Raw genomic sequence first — 24,700 nt, 5'->3', positions numbered from 1 at the left:
AGAACGGTGAAGGATTAAACCCAGATCAGTTGACTGGGGGTGAGTGGTTACATTGTCAACGCTCCATCCATCAACCCCTTTGGTTTTTCTTTGTTTGCCCTAAGTTGGCAGGGTATGCTCAGACGTGAGTCCCTTGCTCAATTTGCCACTGGAATCAAGCAAGCCCGGCTGAAGACGGCTGTAATGCCAGAAACCGATCCTGGGAAGCTTGATTCCGGTCCAGGGAAGACATGGCTTGGCAGTTCGGGCTGGACTGTTCCCATGCGGCACAGGGTCAGACTGATTTGCATATGGCCATGTCTGAACTGGGGTGGCGGAGTGAGCTAAAGAACGATGATGGATTAAACCCAGATCAGTTGACTGGGGGTGAGTGTTTGTATTGTCAACGCTTCGTCCATCATCCCCTTTGGTTTTTCTTTGTTCGCCCTAAGTTGGCATGGTATGCTCAGACGTTAGTCCCTTGCTCACTTTGCCACTGGATTCAAGCAAGCCCGGCTGAAGACGGCTGTAATGCCAGAAACCGGTCCTGGGAAGCTTGATTCCGGTCCAGGGAGACATGGCTTGGCAGTTCGGGCTGGACTGTTCCCAAGAGGCACAGGGTCAGACTGATTTGCATATGGCCATGTCTGAACTGGGGTGGCGGAGGGAGCTAAAGAACGGTGAAGGATTAAACCCAGATCAGTTGACTGGGGGTGAGTGGCTGTATTGTCAACGCTCCATCCATCAACCCCTTTGGTTTTTCTTTGTTTGCCCTAAGTTGGCAGGGTATGCTCAGACGTGAGTCCCTTGCTCAATTTGCCACTGGATTCAAGCAAGCCCGGCTGAAGATGGCTGTAATGCCAGAAACCGGTCCTGGGAAGCTTGATTCGGTCCAGGGAACACATGTCTTGGCAGTTCGGACTGGACTGTTGCCATGAGGCACAGGGTCAGACTGATTTGCATATGGCCATGTCTGAACTGGGGTGGCGGAGTGAGCTAAAGAACGGTGATGGATTAAACCCAGATCAGTTGACTGGGGGTGAGTGTTTGTATTGTCAACGCTCCGTCCATCATCCCCTTTGGTTTTTCTTTGTTCGCCCTAAGTTGGCAGGGTATGCTCAGACGTGAGTCCCTTGCTCACTTTGCCACTGGATTCAAGCAAGCCCAGCTGAAGACGGCTGTAATGCCAGAAACCGGTCCTGGGAAGCTTGATTCCGGTCCAGGGTAGACATGGCTTGGCAGTTCGGGCTGGACTGTTCCCATGAGGCACAGGGTCAGACTGATTTGCTTATGGCCATGTCTGAACTGGGGTGGCGGAGTGAGCTAAAGAACGGTGATGGATTAAACCTAGATCAGTTGACTGGAGGTGAGTGTTTATATTGTCAACCCTCCGTCCATCATCCCCTTTGGTTTTTCTTTGTTCGCCGTAAGTTGGCAGGGTATGCTCAGACGTGAGTCCCTTGCTCACTTTGCCACTGGATTCAAGCAAGCCCGGCTGAAGACGGCTGTAATGCCAGAAACCGGTCCTGGGAAGCTTGATTCGGTCCAGGGAAAACATGTCTTGGCAGTTCGGACTGGACTGTTGCCATGAGGCACAGGGTCAGACTGATTTGCATATGGCCATATCTGAACTGGGGTGGCGGAGTGAGCTAAAGAACGGTGATGGATTAAACCCAGATCAGTTGACTGGGGGTGAGTGTTTGTATTGTCAACGCTTCGTCCATGATTCCCTTTGGTTTTTCTTTGTTCGCCCTAAGTTGGCAGGGTATGCTCAGACGTGAGTCCCTTGCTCACTTTGCCACTGGATTCAAGCAAGCCCGGCAGAAGACGGCTGTAATGCCAGAAACCGGTCCTGGGAAGCTTGATTCCAGTCCAGGGTAGACATGGCTTGGCAGTTCGGGATGGACTGTTCCCATGAGGCACAGGGTCAGACTGATTTGCGTATGGCCATGTCTGAACTGGGGTGGCGGAGTGAGCTAAAGAACGGTGATGGATTAAAACCAGATCAGTTGACTGGGAGTGAGTGTTCGTATTGTCAACGCTCCGTCCATCATCCCCTTTGGTTTTTCTTTGTTCGCCCTAAGTTGGCAGGGTATGCTCAGACGTGAGTCCCTTGCTCACTTTGCCACTAGATTCAATCAAACCCGGCTGAAGACGGCTGTAATGCCAGAAACCGGTCCTGGGAAGCTTGATTCCGGTCCATGGAAGACATGGCTTGGCAATTCGGGCTGGACTGTTCCCATGAGGCACAGGGTCATACTGATTTGTATATGGCCATGTCTGAACTGGGGTGGCGGAGTGAGCTAAAGAACGGTGATGGATTAAACCCAGATCAGTTAACTGGGGGTGAGTGTTTGTATTGTCAATGCTCCGTCCATCATCCCCTTTGGTTTTTCTTTGTTCGCCCTAAGTTGGCAGGGTATGCTCAGGCGTGAGTCCCTTGCTCACTTTGCCACTGGATTCAAGCAAGCCTGGCTGAAGACGGCTATAATGCCAGAAACTGGTCCTGGGAAGACATGGCTTGGCAGTTCGGGCTGGAGTGTTCCCATGAGGCAGAGGGTCAGACTGATTTGCATAAGGCCATGTCTGAACTGGGGTGGCGGAGTGAGCTAAAGAACGGTGATGGATTAAACCCAGATCAGCTGACTGGGGGTGAGTGTTTATATTGTCAACGCTCCGTCCATCATCCCCTTTGGTTTTTCTTTGTTCGCCGTAAGTTGGCAGGGTATGCTCAGACGTGAGTCCCTTGCTCACTTTGCCACTGGATTCAAGCAAGGCCGGCTGAAGACGGCTGTAATGCCAGAAACCGGTCAGGGAAGCTTGATTCCGGTCCAGGAAAGACATGGCTTGGCAGTTCGGGCTGGACTGTTCCCATGAGGCACAGGGTCAGACTGATTTGCATATGGCCATGTCTGAACTGGGGTGGCGTAGGGAGCTAAAGAACGGTGAAGGATTAAACCCAGATCAGTTGACTGGGGGTGAGTGGCTGTATTGTCAACGCTCCATCCATCAACCCCTTTGGTTTTTCTTTGTTTGCCCTAAGTTGGCAGGGTATGCTCAGACGTGAGTCCCTTGCTCAATTTGCCACTGGATTCAAGCAAGCCCGGCTGAAGATGGCTGTAATGCCAGAAACCGGTCCTGGGAAGCTTGATTCGGTCCAGGGAACACATGTCTTGGCAGTTCGGACTGGACTGTTGCCATGAGGCACAGGGTCAGACTGATTTGCATATGGCCATGTCTGAACTGGGGTGGCGGAGTGAGCTAAAGAACGGTGATGGATTAAACCCAGATCAGTTGACTGGGGGTGAGTGTTTGTATTGTCAACGCTCCGTCCATCATCCCCTTTGGTTTTTCTTTGTTCGCCCTAAGTTGGCAGGGTATGCTCAGACGTGAGTCCCTTGCTCACTTTGCCACTGGATTCAAGCAAGCCCAGCTGAAGACGGCTGTAATGCCAGAAACCGGTCCTGGGAAGCTTGATTCCGGTCCAGGGTAGACATGGCTTGGCAGTTCGGGCTGGACTGTTCCCATGAGGCACAGGGTCAGACTGATTTGCTTATGGCCATGTCTGAACTGGGGTGGCGGAGTGAGCTAAAGAACGGTGATGGATTAAAACCAGATCAGTTGACTGGGAGTGAGTGTTTGTATTGTCAACGCTCCGTCCATCATCCCCTTTGGTTTTTCTTTGTTCGCCCTAGGTTGGCATGGTATGCTCAGACGTGAGTCCCTTGCTCACTTTGCCACTAGATTCAAGCAAGCCCGGCTGAAGACGGATGTAATGCCAGAAACCGGTCCTGGGAAGCTTGATTACGGTCCAGGGAAGACATGGCTTGGCAGTTCGGGCTGGACTGTTCCCATGAGGCACAGGGTCAGACTGATTTGCTTATGGCCATGTCTGAACTGGGGTGGCGGAGTGAGCTAAAGAACGGTGATGGATTAAACCTAGATCAGTTGACTGGAGGTGGGTGTTTATATTGTCAACCCTCCGTCCATCATCCCCTTTGGTTTTTCTTTGTTCGCCGTAAGTTGGCAGGGTATGCTCAGACGTGAGTCCCTTGCTCACTTTGCCACTGGATTCAAGCAAGCCCGACTGAAGACGGCTGTAATGCCAGAAACCGGTCCTGGGAAGCTTGATTCGGTCCAGGGAAAACATGTCTTGGCAGTTCGGACTGGACTGTTGCCATGAGGCACAGGGTCAGACTGATTTGCATATGGCCATATCTGAACTGGGGTGGCGGAGTGAGCTAAAGAACGGTGATGGATTAAACCCAGATCAGTTGACTGGGGGTGAGTGTTTGTATTGTCAACGCTTCGTCCATGATTCCCTTTGGTTTTTCTTTGTTCGCCCTAAGTTGGCAGGGTATGCTCAGACGTGAGTCCCTTGCTCACTTTGCCACTGGATTCAAGCAAGCCCGGCAGAAGATGGCTGTAATGCCAGAAACCGGTCCTGGGAAGCTTGATTCCAGTCCAGGGTAGACATGGCTTGGCAGTTCGGGATGGACTGTTCCCATGAGGCACAGGGTCAGACTGATTTGCGTATGGCCATGTCTGAACTGGGGTGGCGGAGTGAGCTAAAGAACGGTGATGGATTAAAACCAGATCAGTTGACTGGGAGTGAGTGTTCGTATTGTCAACGCTCTGTCCATCATCCCCTTTGGTTTTTCTTTGTTCGCCCTAAGTTGGCAGGGTATGCTCAGACGTGAGTCCCTTGCTCACTTTGCCACTAGATTCAATCAAGCCCGGCTGAAGACGGCTGTAATGCCAGAAACCGGTCCTGGGAAGCTTGATTCCGGTCCATGGAAGACATGGCTTGGCAATTCGGGCTGGACTGTTCCCATGAGGCACAGGGTCATACTGATTTGTATATGGCCATGTCTGAACTGGGGTGGCGGAGTGAGCTAAAGAACGGTGATGGATTAAACCCAGATCAGTTAACTGGGGGTGAGTGTTTGTATTGTCAATGCTCCGTCCATCATCCCCTTTGGTTTTTCTTTGTTCGCCCTAAGTTGGCAGGGTATGCTCAGGCGTGAGTCCCTTGCTCACTTTGCCACTGGATTCAAGCAAGCCTGGCTGAAGACGGCTATAATGCCAGAAACTGGTCCTGGGAAGACATGGCTTGGCAGTTCGGGCTGGAGTGTTCCCATGAGGCAGAGGGTCAGACTGATTTGCATAAGGCCATGTCTGAACTGGGGTGGCGGAGTGAGCTAAAGAACGGTGATGGATTAAACCCAGATCAGCTGACTGGGGGTGAGTGTTTATATTGTCAACGCTCCGTCCATCATCCCCTTTGGTTTTTCTTTGTTCGCCGTAAGTTGGCAGGATATGCTCAGACGTGAGTCCCTTGCTCACTTTGCCACTGGATTCAAGCAAGGCCGGCTGAAGACGGCTGTAATGCCAGAAACCGGTCAGGGAAGCTTGATTCCGGTCCAGGAAAGACATGGCTTGGCAGTTCGGGCTGGACTGTTCCCATGAGGCACAGGGTCAGACTGATTTGCATATGGCCATGTCTGAACTGGGGTGGCGTAGGGAGCTAAAGAACGGTGAAGGATTAAACCCAGATCAGTTGACTGGGGGTGAGTGGCTGTATTGTCAACGCTCCATCCATCAACCCCTTTGGTTTTTCTTTGTTTGCCCTAAGTTGGCAGGGTATGCTCAGACGTGAGTCCCTTGCTCAATTTGCCACTGGATTCAAGCAAGCCCGGCTGAAGATGGCTGTAATGCCAGAAACCGGTCCTGGGAAGCTTGATTCGGTCCAGGGAACACATGTCTTGGCAGTTCGGACTGGACTGTTGCCATGAGGCACAGGGTCAGACTGATTTGCATATGGCCATGTCTGAACTGGGGTGGCGGAGTGAGCTAAAGAACGGTGATGGATTAAACCCAGATCAGTTGACTGGGGGTGAGTGTTTGTATTGTCAACGCTCCGTCCATCATCCCCTTTGGTTTTTCTTTGTTCGCCCTAAGTTGGCAGGGTATGCTCAGACGTGAGTCCCTTGCTCACTTTGCCACTGGATTCAAGCAAGCCCAGCTGAAGACGGCTGTAATGCCAGAAACCGGTCCTGGGAAGCTTGATTCCGGTCCAGGGTAGACATGGCTTGGCAGTTCGGGCTGGACTGTTCCCATGAGGCACAGGGTCAGACTGATTTGCTTATGGCCATGTCTGAACTGGGGTGGCGGAGTGAGCTAAAGAACGGTGATGGATTAAAACCAGATCAGTTGACTGGGAGTGAGTGTTTGTATTGTCAACGCTCCGTCCATCATCCCATTTGGTTTTTCTTTGTTCGCCCTAGGTTGGCATGGTATGCTCAGACGTGAGTCCCTTGCTCACTTTGCCACTAGATTCAAGCAAGCCCGGCTGAAGACGGCTGTAATGCCAGAAACCGGTCCTGGGAAGCTTGATTACGGTCCAGGGAAGACATGGCTTGGCAGTTCGGGCTGGACTGTTCCCATGAGGCACAGGGTCAGACTGATTTGCATATGGCCATGTCTGAACTGGGGTGGCGGAGTGAGCTAAAGAACGGTGAAGGATTAAACCTAGATCAGTTGACTGGAGGTGAGTGTTTATATTGTCAACCCTCCGTCCATCATCCCCTTTGGTTTTTCTTTGTTCGCCGTAAGTTGGCAGGGTATGCTCAGACGTGAGTCCCTTGCTCACTTTGCCACTGGATTCAAGCAAGCCCGACTGAAGACGGCTGTAATGCCAGAAACCGGTCCTGGGAAGCTTGATTCGGTCCAGGGAAAACATGTCTTGGCAGTTCGGACTGGACTGTTGCCATGAGGCACAGGGTCAGACTGATTTGCATATGGCCATATCTGAACTGGGGTGGCGGAGTGAGCTAAAGAACGGTGATGGATTAAACCCAGATCAGTTGACTGGGGGTGAGTGTTTGTATTGTCAACGCTTCGTCCATGATTCCCTTTGGTTTTTCTTTGTTCGCCCTAAGTTGGCAGGGTATGCTCAGACGTGAGTCCCTTGCTCACTTTGCCACTGGATTCAAGCAAGCCCGGCAGAAGACGGCTGTAATGCCAGAAACCGGTCCTGGGAAGCTTGATTCCAGTCCAGGGTAGCTATGGCTTGGCAGTTCGGGATGGACTGTTCCCATGAGGCACAGGGTCAGACTGATTTGCGTATGGCCATGTCTGAACTGGGGTGGCGGAGTGAGCTAAAGAACGGTGATGGATTAAAACCAGATCAGTTGACTGGGAGTGAGTGTTTGTATTGTCAACGCTCCGTCCATCATCCCCTTTGGTTTTTCTTTGTTCGCCCTAAGTTGGCAGGGTATGCTCAGACGTGAGTCCCTTGCTCACTTTGCCACTAGATTCAATCAAGCCCGGCTGAAGACGGCTGTAATGCCAGAAACCGGTCCTGGGAAGCTTGATTCCGGTCCATGGAAGACATGGCTTGGCAATTCGGGCTGGACTGTTCCCATGAGGCACAGGGTCATACTGATTTGCATATGGCCATGTCTGAACTGGGGTGGCGGAGTGAGCTAAAGAACGGTGATGGATTAAACCCAGATCAGTTAACTGGGGGTGAGTGTTTGTATTGTCAATGCTCCGTCCATCATCCCCTTTGGTTTTTCTTTGTTCGCCCTAAGTTGGCAGGGTATGCTCAGGCGTGAGTCCCTTGCTCACTTTGCCACTGGATTCAAGCAAGCCTGGCTGAAGACGGCTATAATGCCAGAAACTGGTCCTGGGAAGACATGGCTTGGCAGTTCGGGCTGGAGTGTTCCCATGAGGCAGAGGGTCAGACTGATTTGCATAAGGCCATGTCTGAACTGGGGTGGCGGAGTGAGCTAAAGAACGGTGATGGATTAAACCCAGATCAGCTGACTGGGGGTGAGTGTTTATATTGTCAACGCTCCGTCCATCATCCCCTTTGGTTTTTCTTTGTTCGCCGTAAGTTGGCAGGGTATGCTCGGACGTGAGTCCCTTGCTCACTTTGCCACTGGATTCAAGCAAGGCCGGCTGAAGACGGCTGTAATGCCAGAAACCGGTCAGGGAAGCTTGATTCCGGTCCAGGAAAGACATGGCTTGGCAGTTCGGGCTGGACTGTTCCCATGAGGCACAGGGTCAGACTGATTTGCATATGGCCATGTCTGAACTGGGGTGGCGGAGTGAGCTAAAGAACGGTGATGGATTAAACCCAGATCAGTTGACTAGGGGTGAGTGTTTGTATTGTCAACGCTTCGTCCATGATCCCCTTTGGTTTTTCTTTGTTCGCCCTAAGTTGGCAGGGTATGCTCAGACGTGAGTCCCTTACTCACTCTGCCACTGGATTCAAGCAAGCCCGGCTGAAGACGGCTGTAATGCCAGAAACCGGTCCTGGGAAGCTTGATTCCGGTCCAGGGAAGACATGGCTTGGCAGTTCGGGCTGAACTGTTCCCATGAGGCACAGGGTCAGACTGATTTGCATATGGCCATGTCTGAACTGGGGTGCCGGAGTGAGCTAAAGAATGGTGATGGATTAAACCCAGATCAGTTGACTGGGGGTGAGTGTTTGCATTGTCACTGCTCCGTCCATCATCCCCTTTGGTTTTTCTTTACTCACCCTAAGTTGGCAGGGTATGCTCAGACGTGAGTCCCTTGCTCACTTTGCCACTGGATTCAAGCAAGCCTGGCTGAAGACGGCTGTAATGCCAGAAACCGGTCCTGGGAAGCTTGATTCCGGTCCAGGGAAGACATGTCTTGGCAGTTCGGGCTGGACTGTACCCATGAGGCACAAGGTCAGACTGATTTGCATATGGCCATGTCTGAACTGGGGTGGCGGAGTGAGCTAAAGAACTGTGATGGATTAAACATCCCCTTTGGTTTTTCTTAGTTCGCCCTAAGTTGGCAGGGTATGCTCAGACGTGAGTCCCTTGCTCACTTTGCCACTGGATTCAAGCAAGCCTGGCTGAAGACGGCTGTAATGCCAGAAACCGGTCCTGGGAAGCTTGATTCCGGTCCACGGAAGACATGGCTTGGCAGTTCAGGCTGGACTGTTCCCATGAGGCACAGGGTCAGGCTGATTTGCATATGGCCATGTCTGAACTGGGGTGGCGGAGTGAGCTAAAGAACGGTGATGGATTACACCCAGATCAGTTGACTGGGGGTGTGTGTTTGTATTGTCAACGCTCCGTCCATCATCCCCTTTGGTTTTTCTTTGTTCGCCCTAAGTTTGCAGGGTATGCTCAGACGTGAGTCCCTTGCTCACTTTGCCTCTGGATTCAAGCAAGCCCGGCTGAAGACGGCTGTAATGCCAGAAACCGGACCTGGGAAGCTTGATTCCCGTCCAGAGAAGACATGTCTTGGCAGTTCGGGCTGGACTGTTGCCATGAGGCACAGGGTCAGACTGATTTGCATATGGCCATGTCTGAACTGGGAGGCGGAGTGAGCTAAAGAACGGTGATGGATTAAACCCAGATCAGTTTACTGGGGGTGAGTGTTTGCATTGTCACTGCTCTGTCCATCATCCCCTTTGGTTTTTCTTTGTTCGCCCTAAGTTGGCAGGGTATGCTCAGTCGTGAGTCCCTTGCTCACTTTGCCACTGGATTCAAGCAAGCCCGGCTGAAGACGGCTGTAATGCCAGAAACCGGTCCTGGGAAGCTTGATTCCGGTCCAGGGAAGACATGGCTTGGCAGTTCGGGCTGGACTGTTCCCATGAGGCACAGGGTCAGACTGATTTGCATATGGCCATGTCTGAACTGGGGTGGCGGAGGGAGCTAAAGAACGGTGATGGATTAAACCCAGATCAGTTGACTAGGGGTGAGTGTTTGTATTGTCAACGCTCCGTCCATCATTCCCTTTGGTTTTTCTTTGTTCGCCCTAAGTTGGCAGGGTATGCTCAGACGTGAGTCCCTTGCTCACTTTGCCACTGGATTCAAGCACGCCCTGCTGAAGACGGCTGTAATCCCAGAAACCAGTCCTGGGAAGCTGGATGCAGGTCCAGGGAAGACATGGCTTGGCAGTTCGGGCTGGACTGTTCCCATGAGGCACAGGGTCAGACTGATTTGCATATGGCCATGTCTGAACTGGGGTGGCGGATTGAGCTAAAGAACGGTGATGGATTAAACCCAGTTTAGTTGACTGGGGGTGAGTGTTTGTATTGTCAACGCTCCGTCCATCATCCCCTTTGGTTTTTCCTTGTTCACCCTAAGTTGGCAGGGTATGCTCAGACGTGAGTCCCTTGCTCACTTTGCCACTGGATTCAAGCAAGCCCGGCTGAAGACGGCTGTAATGCCAGAAACCGGTCCTGGGAAGCTTGATTCCGGTCCAGGGATGAAATGGCTTGGCAGTTCGGGCTGGACTGTTCCCATGAGGCACAGGGTCAGACTGATTTGCATATGGCCATGTCTGAACTGGGGTGGCGGAGTGAGCTAAAGAACGGTGATGGATTAAACCCAGATCAGTTGACTGGGGGTGAGTGTTTGCATTGTCAACGCTTTGGTTTTCTTTGTTCGCCCTAAGTTGGCAAGGTATGCTCAGACGTGAGTCCCTTGCTCACTTTGCCACTGGATTCAAGCAAGCCCGGCTGAAGACGGGTGTAATGCCAGAAACCGGTCCTGGGAAGCTTGATTCCGGTCCAGGGAAGACATGGCTTTGCAGTTCGGGCTGGACTGTTCCCATGAGGCACAGGGTCAGACTGATTTGCATATGGCCATGTCTGAACTGGGGTGGCGGAGTGAGCTAAAGAACGGTGATGGATTAAACCGAGGTCAGTTGACTGGGGGTGAGTGTTTGTATGGTCAACACTCCGTCCATCATCCCCTTTGGTTTTTCTTTGTTCGCCCTAAGTTGGCATGGTATGCTAAGACGTGAGTCCCTTGCTCACTTTGCCACTAGATTCAAGCAAGCCCGGCTGAAGACGGCTGTAATGCCAGAAACCGGTCCTGGGAAGCTTGATTACGGTCCAGGGAAGACATGGCTTGGCAGTTCGGGCTGGACTGTTCCCATGAGGCACAGGGTCAGACTGATTTGCATATGGCCATGTCTGAACTGGGGTGGCGGAGTGAGCTAAAGAACGGTGATGGATTAAACCTAGATCAGTTGACTGGAGGTGAGTGTTTATATTGTCAACCCTCCGTCCATCATCCCTTTGGTTTTTCTTTGTTCGCCGTAAGTTGGCAGGGTATGCTCAGACGTGAGTCCCTTGCTCACTTTGCCACTGGATTCAAGCAAGCCCGGCTGAAGACGGCTGTAATGCCAGAAACCGGTCCTGGGAAGCTTGATTCGGTCCAGGGAAAACATGTCTTGGCAGTTCGGACTGGACTGTTGCCATGAGGCACAGGGTCAGACTGATTTGCATATGGCCATATCTGAACTGGGGTGGCGGAGTGAGCTAAAGAACGGTGATGGATTAAACCCAGATCAGTTGACTGGGGGTGAGTGTTTGTATTGTCAACGCTTCGTCCATGATTCCCTTTGGTTTTTCTTTGTTCGCCCTAAGTTGGCAGGGTATGCTCAGACGTGAGTCCCTTGCTCACTTTGCCACTGGATTCAAGCAAGCCCGGCAGAAGACGGCTGTAATGCCAGAAACCGGTCCTGGGAAGCTTGATTCCAGTCCAGGGTAGACATGGCTTGGCAGTTCGGGATGGACTGTTCCCATGAGGCACAGGGTCAGACTGATTTGCGTATGGCCATGTCTGAACTGGGGTGGCGGAGTGAGCTAAAGAACGGTGATGGATTAAAACCAGATCAGTTGACTGGGAGTGAGTGTTCGTATTGTCAACGCTCCGTCCATCATCCCCTTTGGTTTTTCTTTGTTCGCCCTAAGTTGGCAGGGTATGCTCAGACGTGAGTCCCTTGCTCACTTTGCCACTAGATTCAATCAAGCCCGGCTGAAGACGGCTGTAATGCCAGAAACCGGTCCTGGGAAGCTTGATTCCGGTCCATGGAAGACATGGCTTGGCAATTCGGGCTGGACTGTTCCCATGAGGCACAGGGTCATACTGATTTGTATATGGCCATGTCCGAACTGGGGTGGCGGAGTGAGCTAAAGAACGGTGATGGATTAAACCCAGATCAGTTAACTGGGGGTGAGTGTTTGTATTGTCAATGCTCCGTCCATCATCCCCTTTGGTTTTTCTTTGTTCGCCCTAAGTTGGCAGGGTATGCTCAGGCGTGAGTCCCTTGCTCACTTTGCCACTGGATTCAAGCAAGCCTGGCTGAAGACGGCTATAATGCCAGAAACTGGTCCTGGGAAGACATGGCTTGGCAGTTCGGGCTGGAGTGTTCCCATGAGGCAGAGGGTCAGACTGATTTGCATAAGGCCATGTCTGAACTGGGGTGGCGGAGTGAGCTAAAGAACGGTGATGGATTAAACCCAGATCAGCTGACTGGGGGTGAGTGTTTATATTGTCAACGCTCCGTCCATCATCCCCTTTGGTTTTTCTTTGTTCGCCGTAAGTTGGCAGGGTATGCTCAGACGTGAGTCCCTTGCTCACTTTGCCACTGGATTCAAGCAAGGCCGGCTGAAGACGGCTGTAATGCCAGAAACCGGTCCTGGGAAGCTTGATTCCGGTCCAGGGATGAAATGGCTTGGCAGTTCGGGCTGGACTGTTCCCATGAGTCACAGGGTCAGACTGATTTGCATATGGCCATGTCTGAACTGGGGTGGCGGAGTGAGCTAAAGAACGGTGATGGATTAAACCCAGATCAGTTGACTGGGGGTGAGTGTTTGCATTGTCAACGCTTTGGTTTTCTTTGTTCGCCCTAAGTTGGCAAGGTATGCTCAGACGTGAGTCCCTTGCTCACTTTGCCACTGGATTCAAGCAAGCCCGGCTGAAGACGGGTGTAATGCCAGAAACCGGTCCTGGGAAGCTTGATTCCGGTCCAGGGAAGACATGGCTTTGCAGTTCGGGCTGGACTGTTCCCATGAGGCACAGGGTCAGACTGATTTGCATATGGCCATGTCTGAACTGGGGTGGCGGAGTGAGCTAAAGAACGGTGATGGATTAAACCGAGGTCAGTTGACTGGGGGTGAGTGTTTGTATGGTCAACACTCCGTCCATCATCCCCTTTGGTTTTTCTTTGTTCGCCCTAAGTTGGCATGGTATGCTAAGACGTGAGTCCCTTGCTCACTTTGCCACTAGATTCAAGCAAGCCCGGCTGAAGACGGCTGTAATGCCAGAAACCGGTCCTGGGAAGCTTGATTACGGTCCAGGGAAGACATGGCTTGGCAGTTCGGGCTGGACTGTTCCCATGAGGCACAGGGTCAGACTGATTTGCATATGGCCATGTCTGAACTGGGGTGGCGGAGTGAGCTAAAGAACGGTGATGGATTAAAACCAGATCAGTTGACTGGGAGTGAGTGTTCGTATTGTCAACGCTCCGTCCATCATCCCCTTTGGTTTTTCTTTGTTCGCCCTAAGTTGGCAGGGTATGCTCAGACGTGAGTCCCTTGCTCACTTTGCCACTAGATTCAATCAAGCCCGGCTGAAGACGGCTGTAATGCCAGAAACCGGTCCTGGGAAGCTTGATTCCGGTCCATGGAAGACATGGCTTGGCAATTCGGGCTGGACTGTTCCCATGAGGCACAGGGTCATACTGATTTGTATATGGCCATGTCTGAACTGGGGTGGCGGAGTGAGCTAAAGAACGGTGATGGATTAAACCCAGATCAGTTAACTGGGGGTGAGTGTTTGTATTGTCAATGCTCCGTCCATCATCCCCTTTGGTTTTTCTTTGTTCGCCCTAAGTTGGCAGGGTATGCTCAGGCGTGAGTCCCTTGCTCACTTTGCCACTGGATTCAAGCAAGCCTGGCTGAAGACGGCTATAATGCCAGAAACTGGTCCTGGGAAGACATGGCTTGGCAGTTCGGGCTGGAGTGTTCCCATGAGGCAGAGGGTCAGACTGATTTGCATAAGGCCATGTCTGAACTGGGGTGGCGGAGTGAGCTAAAGAACGGTGATGGATTAAACCCAGATCAGCTGACTGGGGGTGAGTGTTTATATTGTCAACGCTCCGTCCATCATCCCCTTTGGTTTTTCTTTGTTCGCCGTAAGTTGGCAGGGTATGCTCAGACGTGAGTCCCTTGCTCACTTTGCCACTGGATTCAAGCAAGGCCGGCTGAAGACGGCTGTAATGCCAGAAACCGGTCAGGGAAGCTTGATTCCGGTCCAGGAAAGACATGGCTTGGCAGTTCGGGCTGGACTGTTCCCATGAGGCACAGGGTCAGACTGATTTGCATATGGCCATGTCTGAACTGGGGTGGCGTAGGGAGCTAAAGAACGGTGAAGGATTAAACCCAGATCAGTTGACTGGGGGTGAGTGGCTGTATTGTCAACGCTCCATCCATCAACCCCTTTGGTTTTTCTTTGTTTGCCCTAAGTTGGCAGGGTATGCTCAGACGTGAGTCCCTTGCTCAATTTGCCACTGGATTCAAGCAAGCCCGGCTGAAGATGGCTGTAATGCCAGAAACCGGTCCTGGGAAGCTTGATTCGGTCCAGGGAACACATGTCTTGGCAGTTCGGACTGGACTGTTGCCATGAGGCACAGGGTCAGACTGATTTGCATATGGCCATGTCTGAACTGGGGTGGCGGAGTGAGCTAAAGAACGGTGATGGATTAAACCCAGATCAGTTGACTGGGGGTGAGTGTTTGTATTGTCAACGCTCCGTCCATCATCCCCTTTGGTTTTTCTTTGTTCGCCCTAAGTTGGCAGCGTATGCTCAGACGTGAGTCCCTTGCTCACTTTGCCACTGGATTCAAGCAAGCCCAGCTGAAGACGGCTGTAATGCCAGAAACCGGTCCTGGGAAGCTTGATTCTGGTCCAGGGTAGACATGGCTTGGCAGTTCGGGCTGGACTGTTCCCATGAGGCACAGGGTCAGACTGATTTGCTTATGGCCATGTCTGAACTGGGGTGGCGGAGTGAGCTAAAGAACGGTGATGGATTAAAACCAGATCAGTTGACTGGGAGTGAGTGTTTGTATTGTCAACGCTCCGTCCATCATCCCCTTTGGTTTTTCTTTGTTCGCCCTAGGTTGGCATGGTATGCTCAGACGTGAGTCCCTTGCTCACTTTGCCACTAGATTCAAGCAAGCCCGGCTGAAGACGGCTGTAATGCCAGAAACCGGTCCTGGGAAGCTTGATTACGGTCCAGGGAAGACATGGCTTGGCAGTTCGGGCTGGACTGTTCCCATGAGGCACAGGGTCAGACTGATTTGCATATGGCCATGTCTGAACTGGGGTGGCGGAGTGAGCTAAAGAACGGTGATGGATTAAACCTAGATCAGTTGACTGGAGGTGAGTGTTTATATTGTCAACCCTCCGTCCATCATCCCCTTTGGTTTTTCTTTGTTCGCCGTAAGTTGGCAGGGTATGCTCAGACGTGAGTCCCTTGCTCACTTTGCCACTGGATTCAAGCAAGCCCGACTGAAGACGGCTGTAATGCCAGAAACCGGTCCTGGGAAGCTTGATTCGGTCCAGGGAAAACATGTCTTGGCAGTTCGGACTGGACTGTTGCCATGAGGCACAGGGTCAGACTGATTTGCATATGGCCATATCTGAACTGGGGTGGCGGAGTGAGCTAAAGAACGGTGATGGATTAAACCCAGATCAGTTGACTGGGGGTGAGTGTTTGTATTGTCAACGCTTCGTCCATGATTCCCTTTGGTTTTTCTTTGTTCGCCCTAAGTTGGCAGGGTATGCTCAGACGTGAGTCCCTTGCTCACTTTGCCACTGGATTCAAGCAAGCCCGGCAGAAGACGGCTGTAATGCCAGAAACCGGTCCTGGGAAGCTTGATTCCAGTCCAGGGTAGACATGGCTTGGCAGTTCGGGATGGACTGTTCCCATGAGGCACAGGGTCAGACTGATTTGCGTATGGCCATGTCTGAACTGGGGTGGCGGAGTGAGCTAAAGAACGGTGATGGATTAAAACCAGATCAGTTGACTGGGAGTGAGTGTTTGTATTGTCAACGCTCCGTCCATCATCCCCTTTGGTTTTTCTTTGTTCGCCCTAAGTTGGCAGGGTATGCTCAGACGTGAGTCCCTTGCTCACTTTGCCACTAGATTCAATCAAGCCCGGCTGAAGACGGCTGTAATGCCAGAAACCGGTCCTGGGAAGCTTGATTCCGGTCCATGGAAGACATGGCTTGGCAATTCGGGCTGGACTGTTCCCATGAGGCACAGGGTCATACTGATTTGCATATGGCCATGTCTGAACTGGGGTGGCGGAGTGAGCTAAAGAACGGTGATGGATTAAACCCAGATCAGTTAACTGGGGGTGAGTGTTTGTATTGTCAATGCTCCGTCCATCATCCCCTTTGGTTTTTCTTTGTTCGCCCTAAGTTGGCAGGGTATGCTCAGGCGTGAGTCCCTTGCTCACTTTGCCACTGGATTCAAGCAAGCCTGGCTGAAGACGGCTATAATGCCAGAAACTGGTCCTGGGAAGACATGGCTTGGCAGTTCGGGCTGGAGTGTTCCCATGAGGCAGAGGGTCAGACTGATTTGCATAAGGCCATGTCTGAACTGGGGTGGCGGAGTGAGCTAAAGAACGGTGATGGATTAAACCCAGATCAGCTGACTGGGGGTGAGTGTTTATATTGTCAACGCTCCGTCCATCATCCCCTTTGGTTTTTCTTTGTTCGCCGTAAGTTGGCAGGGTATGCTCAGACGTGAGTCCCTTGCTCACTTTGCCACTGGATTCAAGCAAGGCCGGCTGAAGACGGCTGTAATGCCAGAAACCGGTCAGGGAAGCTTGATTCCGGTCCAGGAAAGACATGGCTTGGCAGTTCGGGCTGGACTGTTCCCATGAGGCACAGGGTCAGACGGATTTGCATATGGCCATGTCTGAACTGGGGTGGCGGAGTGAGCTAAAGAACGGTGATGGATTAAACCCAGATCAGTTGACTGGGGGTGAGTGTTTGTATTGTCAACGCTTCGTCCATGATCCCCTTTGGTTTTTCTTTGTTCGCCTTAAGTTGGCAGGGTATGCTCAGACGTGAGTCCCTTGCTCACTCTGCCACTGGATTCAAGCAAGCCCGGCTGAAGACGGCTGTAATGCCAGAAACCGGTCCTGGGAAGCTTGATTCCGGTCCAGGGAAGACATGGCTTGGCAGTTCGGGCTGAACTGTTCCCATGAGGCACAGGGTCAGACTGATTTGCATATGGCCATGTCTGAACTGGGGTGCCGGAGTGAGCTAAAGAATGGTGATGGATTAAACCCAGATCAGTTGACTGGGGGTGAGTGTTTGCATTGTCACTGCTCCGTCCATCATCCCCTTTGGTTTTTCTTTACTCGCCCTAAGTTGGCAGGGTATGCTCAGACGTGAGTCCCTTGCTCACTTTGCCACTGGATTCAAGCAAGCCCGGCTGAAGACGGCTGTAATGCCAGAAACCGGACCTGGGAAGCTTGATTCCGGTCCAGGGAAGACATGTCTTGGCAGTTCGGGCTGGACTGTACCCATGAGGCACAAGGTCAGACTGATTTGCATATGGCCATGTCTGAACTGGGGTGGCGGAGTGAGCTAAAGAACTGTGATGGATTAAACATCCCCTTTGGTTTTTCTTAGTTCGCCCTAAGTTGGCAGGGTATGCTCAGACGTGAGTCCCTTGCTCACTTTGCCACTGGATTCAAGCACGCCCTGCTGAAGACGGCTGTAATCCCAGAAACCAGTCCTGGGAAGCTTGATTCAGGTCCAGGGAAGACATGGCTTGGCAGTTCGGGCTGGACTGTTCCCATGAGGCACAGGGTCAGACTGATTTGCATATGGCCATGTCTGAACTGGGGTGGCGGATTGAGCTAAAGAACGGTGATGGATTAAACCCAGGTTAGTTGACTGGGGGTGAGTGTTTGTATTGTCAACGCTCCGTCCATCATCCCCTTTGGTTTTTCCTTGTTCACCCTAAGTTGGCAGGGTATGCTCAGACGTGAGTCCCTTGCTCACTTTGCCACTGGATTCAAGCAAGCCTGGCTGAAGACGGCTGTAATGCCAGAAACCGGTCCTGGGAAGCTTGATTCCGGTCCACGGAAGACATGGCTTGGCAGTTCAGGCTGGACTGTTCCCATGAGGCACAGGGTCAGGCTGATTTGCATATGGCCATGTCTGAACTGGGGTGGCGGAGTGAGCTAAAGAACGGTGATGGATTACACCCAGATCAGTTGACTGGGGGTGTGTGTTTGTATTGTCAACGCTCCGTCCATCATCCCCTTTGGTTTTTCTTTGTTCGCCCTAAGTTTGCAAGGTATGCTCAGACGTGAGTCCCTTGCTCACTTTGCCTCTGGATTCAAGCAAGCCCGGCTGAAGACGGCTGTAATGCCAGAAACCGGACCTGGGAAGCTTGATTCCCGTCCAGAGAAGACATGTCTTTGCAGTTCGGGCTGGACTGTTGCCATGAGGCACAGGGTCAGACTGATTTGCATATGGCCATGTCTGAACTGGGAGGCGGAGTGAGCTAAAGAACGGTGATGGATTAAACCCTGATCAGTTTACTGGGGGTGAGTGTTTGCATTGTCACTGCTCTGTCCATCATCCCCTTTGGTTTTTCTTTGTTCGCCCTAAGTTGGCAGGGTATGCTCAGTCGTGAGTCCCTTGCTCACTTTGCCACTGGATTCAAGCAAGCCCGGCTGAAGACGGCTGTAATGCCAGAAACCGGTCCTGGGAAGCTTGATTCCGGTCCAGGGAAGACATGGCTTGGCAGTTCGGGCTGGACTGTTCCCATGAGGCACAGGGTCAGACTGATTTGCATATGGCCATGTCTGAACTGGGGTGGCGGAGGGAGCTAAAGAACGGTGATGGATTAAACCCAGATCAGTTGACTGGGGGTGAGTGTTTGTATTGTCAACGCTCCGTCCATCATTCCCTTTGGTTTTTCTTTGTTCGCCCTAAGTTGGCAGGGTATGCTCAGACGTGAGTCCCTTGCTCACTTTGCCACTGGATTCAAGCACGCCCTGCTGAAGACGGCTGTAATCCCAGAAACCAGTCCTGGGAAGCTTGATTCAGGTCCAGGGAAGACATGGCTTGGCAGTTCGGGCTGGACTGTTCCCATGAGGCACAGGGTCAGACTGATTTGCATATGGCCATGTCTGAACTGGGGTGGCGGATTGAGCTAAAGAACGGTGATGGATTAAACCCAGGTTAGTTGACTGGGGGTGAGTGTTTGTATTGTCAACGCTCCGTCCATCATCCCCTTTGGTTTTTCCTTGTTCACCCTAAGTTGGCAGGGTATGCTCAGACGTGAGTCCCTTGCTCACTTTGCCACTGGATTCAAGCAAGCCCGGCTGAAGACGGCTGTAATGCCAGAAACCGGTCCTGGGAAGCTTGATTCCGGTCCAGGGATGAAATGGCTTGGCAGTTCGGGCTGGACTGTTCCCATGAAGTAGTGTGGCTCACTGGTTAGAGGCGGCAGACCCGAGAGCAGAGGACGGCCCGGGACCAGGGTTCGATTCCCGGCGCGGCAGGTTTCTGGACCAGGGTCAGCGGACTCGATAATTCTCTCGCCTCGGTGCCCACTCTGATCAGCGTTCACACTCGGCAACTCTGGGCATTAGCTTGCCTCATCTTCACTAACGGCCCCACCAGACCGCCGGGGATGCCTGGTCTCACCCTGGAGATACCCATTAAGGGACCATCTCTCAGGGAAGCCAGGAAGGGTTTCGCAGCGGTCGAAGCGCCTTGGGACCCTACGGGTAAGTAGTGCGCTATATAAATGCCTATACATTTACATACATTTACATACATGAGGCACAGGGTCAGACTGATTTGCATATGGCCATGTCTGAACTGGGGTGGCGGAGTGAGCTAAAGAACGGTGATGGATTAAACCCAGATCAGTTGACTGGGGGTGAGTGTTTGCATTGTCAACGCTTTGGTTTTCTTTGTTCGCCCTAAGTTGGCAAGGTATGCTCAGACGTGAGTCCCTTGCTCACTTTGCCACTGGATTCAAGCAAGCCCGGCTGAAGACGGGTGTAATGCCAGAAACTGGTCCTGGGAAGCTTGATTCCGGTCCAGGGAAGACATGGCTTTGCAGTTCGGGCTGGACTGTTCCCATGAGGCACAGGGTCAGACTGATTTGCATATGGCCATGTCTGAACTGGGGTGGCGGAGTGAGCTAAAGAACGGTGATGGATTAAACCGAGGTCAGTTGACTGGGGGTGAGTGTTTGTATGGTCAACACTCCGTCCATCATCCCCTTTGGTTTTTCCTTGTTCGCCCTAAGTTGGCAGGGTATGCTCAGACGTGAGTCCCTTGCTCACTTTGCCGCTGGATTCAAGCAAGCCCGGCTGAAGACGGCTGTAATGCCAGAAACCAGTCCTGGGAAGCTGGATGCCGGTCCAGGGAAGACATGGCTTGGCAGTTCGGGCTGGACTGTTCCCATGAGGCACAGGGTCGGACTGATTTGCATATGGCCATGTCTGAACTGGGGTGGTGGATTGAGCTAAAGAACGGTGATGGATTAAACCCAGGTTTGTTGACTGGGGGTGAGTGTTTGTATTGTCAACGCTCCGTCCATCATCCCCTTTGGTTTTTCCTTGTTCGCCCTAAGTTGGCAGGGTATGCTCAGACGTGAGTCCCTTGCTCACTTTGCCACTGGATTCAAGCAAGCCCGGCTGAAGACGGCTGTAATGCCAGAAACCGGTCCTGGGAAGCTTGATTCCGGTCCAGGGATGAAATGGCTTGGCAGTTCGGGCTGGACTGTTCCCATGAGGCACAGGGTCAGACTGATTTGCATATGGCCATGTCTGAACTGGGGTGGCGGAGTGAGCTAAAGAACGGTGTTGGATTAAACCCAGATCAGTTGACTGGGGGTGAGTGTTTGCATTGTCAACGCTTTGGTTTTCTTTGTTCGCCCTAAGTTGGCAAGGTATGCTCAGACGTGAGTCCCTTGATCACTTTGCCACTGGATTCAAGCAAGCCCGGCTGAAGACGGGTGTAATGCCAGAAACCGGTCCTTGGAAGCTTGATTCCGGTCCAGGGAAGACATGGCTTTGCAGTTCGGGCTGGACTATTCCCATGAGGCACAGGGTCAGACTGATTTGCATATGGCCATGTCTGAACTGGGGTGGCGGAGGGAGCTAAAGAACGGTGATGGATTAAACCCAGATCAGTAGACTGGGGGTGAGTGTTTGTATGGTCAACACTCCGTCCATCATCCCCTTTGGTTTTTCTTTGTTCGCCCTAAGTTGGCAGGGTATGCTCAGACGTGAGTCCCTTGCTCACTTTGCCACTGGATTCAAGCAAGCCCGGCTGAAGACGGCTGTAATGCCAGAAACCGGTCCTGGGAAGCTTGATTCCGGTCCAGGGAAGACAAGTCTTGGCAGTTCGGGCTGGACTGTACCCATGAGGCACAGGGTCAGACTGATTTGCATATGACCATGTCTGAACTGGGGTGGCGGAGTGAGCTAAATAACGGTGATGGATTAAACCCAGATCAGTTGACTGGGAGTGAGTGTTTGTATTGTCAACGCTCCGTCCATCATCCCCTTTGATTTTTCTTTATTCGCCCTAAGTTGGCAAGGTATGCTCAGACGTGAGTCCCTTGCGCACTTTGCCACTGGATTCAAGCAAGCCCGGCTGAAGACGGCTGTAATTCCAGAAACCGGTCCTGGGAAGCTTGATTCCGGTCCAGGGAAGACATGGCTTGGCAGTTCGGGCTGGACTGTTCCCTTGAGGCACAGGGTCAGACTGATTTGCATATGGCCATGTCTGAACTGGGGTGGCGGAGTGAGCTAAAGAATGGTGATGGAATAAACCCAGATCAGTTGACTGGGGGTGAGTGTTTGTATTGTCAACGCTCCGTCCTTCATCCCCTTTGGTTTTTCTTTGTTCGCCCTAAGTTGGCAGGGTATGCTCAGACGTGAGTCCCTTGCTCACTTTGCCACTGGATTCAAGCAAGCCTGGCTGAAGACGGCTATAATGCCAGAAACCGGTCCTGGGAAGCTTGATTCCGGTCCAGGGTAGACATGGCTTGGCAGTTCGGGCTGGACTGTTCCCATGAGGCACAGGGTCAGACTGATTTGCGTATGGCCTTGTCTGAACTGGGGTGGCGGATTGAGCTGAAGAACGGTGATGGATTAAACCCAGATCAGTTGACTGGGGGTGAGTGTTTGTATTGTCAACGCTCCGTCCATAATCCCCTTTGGTTTTTCTTTGTTCGCCCTAAGTTGGCAGGGTATGCTCAGACGTGAGTCCTTTGCTCACTTTGCCACTGGATTCAAGCAAGCCTGGCTGAAGACGGCTGTAATGCCAGAAACCGGTCCTGGAAAGCTTGATTCAGGTCCAGGGAAGACATGGCTTGGCAGCTCAGGCTGGACTGTTCCCATGAGGCACAGGGGCAGACTGATTTGCATATGGCCATGTCTGAACTGAGGTGGGGGAGTGTGCTAAAGAACGGTGATGGATTAAACCCAGATCAGTTGACTGGGGGTGAGTGTTTGTATTGTCAACGCTCCGTCCATCTTCCCCCTTGGTTTTTCCTAGTTGGCCCTAAGTTGGCAGGGTATGCTCAGACATGAGTCCCTTGCTCACTTTGCCACTGGATTCAAGCAAGCCCGGCTGAAGACGGCTGTAATGCCATAAACCGGTCCTGGGAAGCTTGATTCCGGTCCAGAGAAGACATGTCTTGGCAGTTGGGGCTGGACTGTTCCCATGAGGCACAGGTTCAGACTGATTTGCATATGGCCATGTCTGAACTGGGGTGGCGGAGTGAGGTAAAGAACAGTGATGGATTAAACCCAGATCAGTTTACTGGGGGTGAGTGTTTGCATTGTCAACGCTCCGTCCATCATCCCCTTTGGTTTTTCTTTATTCGCCCTAAGTTGGCAGGGTATGCTCAGACGTGAGTCCCTTGCTCACTTTGACACTGGATTCAAGCAAGCCCGGCTGAAGACGGCTGTAATGCTAGAAACCGGTCCTGGGAAGCTTGATTCCGGTCCAGGGAAGACATGTCTTGGCAGTTCGGGCTGGACTGTACCCATGAGGCACAGGGTCAGACTGATTTGCATATGACCATGTCTGAACTGGGGTGGCGGAGTGAGCTAAAGAACGGTGATGGATTAAACCCAGATCAGTTGACTGGGAGTGAGTGTTTGTATTGTCAACGCTCCGTCCATCTTCCCCCTTGGTTTTTCCTTGTTGGCCCTAAGTTGGCAGGGTATGCTCAGACATGAGTCCCTTGCTCACTTTGCCACTGGATTCAAGCAAGCCCGGCTGAAGACGGCTGTAATGCCAGAAACCGGTCCTGGGAAGCTTGATTCCGGTCCAGAGAAGACATGTCTTGGCAGTTGGGGCTGGACTGTTCCCATGAGGCACAGGTTCAGACTGATTTGCATATGGCCATGTCTGAACTGGGGTGGCGGAGTGAGCTAAAGAACGGTGATTAATTAAACCCAGATCAGTTGACTGGGGGTGAGTATTTGCGATGTCAACGCTCCGTCCATCATCCACTTTGGTTTTTCGTTGTTTGCCCTAAGTTGGCAGGGTATGCTCAGACGTGAGTCCCTTGCTCACTTTGCCACTGGATTCAAGCAAGCCCGGCTGAAGACGGCTGTAATGCCAGAAACCGGTCCTGGGAAGCTTGATTCCGGTCAAGGGAAGACATGGCTTGGCAGTTCGGGCTGGACTGTTCCCATGAGGCACAGGGTCAGACTGATTTGCATATGGCCATGTCTGAACTGGGGTGGCGGAGTGAGCTAAAGAACGGTGATGGATTAAACCCAGATCAGTTGACTGGGGGTGAGTGTTTGTATTGTCAATGCTCCGTCCATCATCCCCTTTGGTTTTTCTTTGTTCGCCCTAAGTTTTCAGGGTATGCTCAGACGTGAGTCCCTTGCTCACTTTGCCACTGGATTCAAGCAAGCCCGGCTGAAGACGGCTGTAATGCCAGAAACCGGTCCTGGGAATCTTGATTCCGGTCCAGGGAAGGGAAGGCTTGGCAGTTCGGGCTGGACTGGTCCCATGAGGCACAGGGTCAGACTGATTTGCATATGGCCATGTCTGAACTGGGGTGGCGGAGTGAGCTAAAGAACGGTGATGGATTAAACCCAGATCAGTTGACTGAGGGTGAGTGTTTGCATTGTCAACGCTCCGTCCATCATCCCCTTTGGTTTTTCTTTGTTTGCCCTAAGTTGGCAGGGTATGCTCAGACGTGAGTCCCTTGCTCAATTTGCCACTGGATTCAAGCAAGCCCGGCTGAAGATGGCTGTAATGCCAGAAACCGGTCCTGGGAAGCTTGATTCGGTCCAGGGAACACATGTCTTGGCAGTTCGGACTGGACTGTTGCCATGAGGCACAGGGTCAGACTGATTTGCATATGGCCATGTCTGAACTGGGGTGGCGGAGTGAGCTAAAGAACGGTGATGGATTAAACCCAGATCAGTTGACTGGGGGTGAGTGTTTGTATTGTCAACGCTCCGTCCATCATCCCCTTTGGTTTTTCTTTGTTCGCCCTAAGTTGGCAGCGTATGCTCAGACGTGAGTCCCTTGCTCACTTTGCCACTGGATTCAAGCAAGCCCAGCTGAAGACGGCTGTAATGCCAGAAACCGGTCCTGGGAAGCTTGATTCCGGTCCAGGGTAGACATGGCTTGGCAGTTCGGGCTGGACTGTTCCCATGAGGCACAGGGTCAGACTGATTTGCTTATGGCCATGTCTGAACTGGGGTGGCGGAGTGAGCTAAAGAACGGTGATGGATTAAAACCAGATCAGTTGACTGGGAGTGAGTGTTTGTATTGTCAACGCTCCGTCCATCATCCCCTTTGGTTTTTCTTTGTTCGCCCTAGGTTGGCATGGTATGCTCAGACGTG

This window comes from Lissotriton helveticus, chromosome 1_1 (genome assembly GCF_964261635.1).
Source record: "Lissotriton helveticus chromosome 1_1, aLisHel1.1, whole genome shotgun sequence".
NCBI classification, from domain to species: domain Eukaryota; kingdom Metazoa; phylum Chordata; class Amphibia; order Caudata; family Salamandridae; genus Lissotriton; species Lissotriton helveticus.
This window is presented reverse-complemented; position numbering follows the sequence as displayed.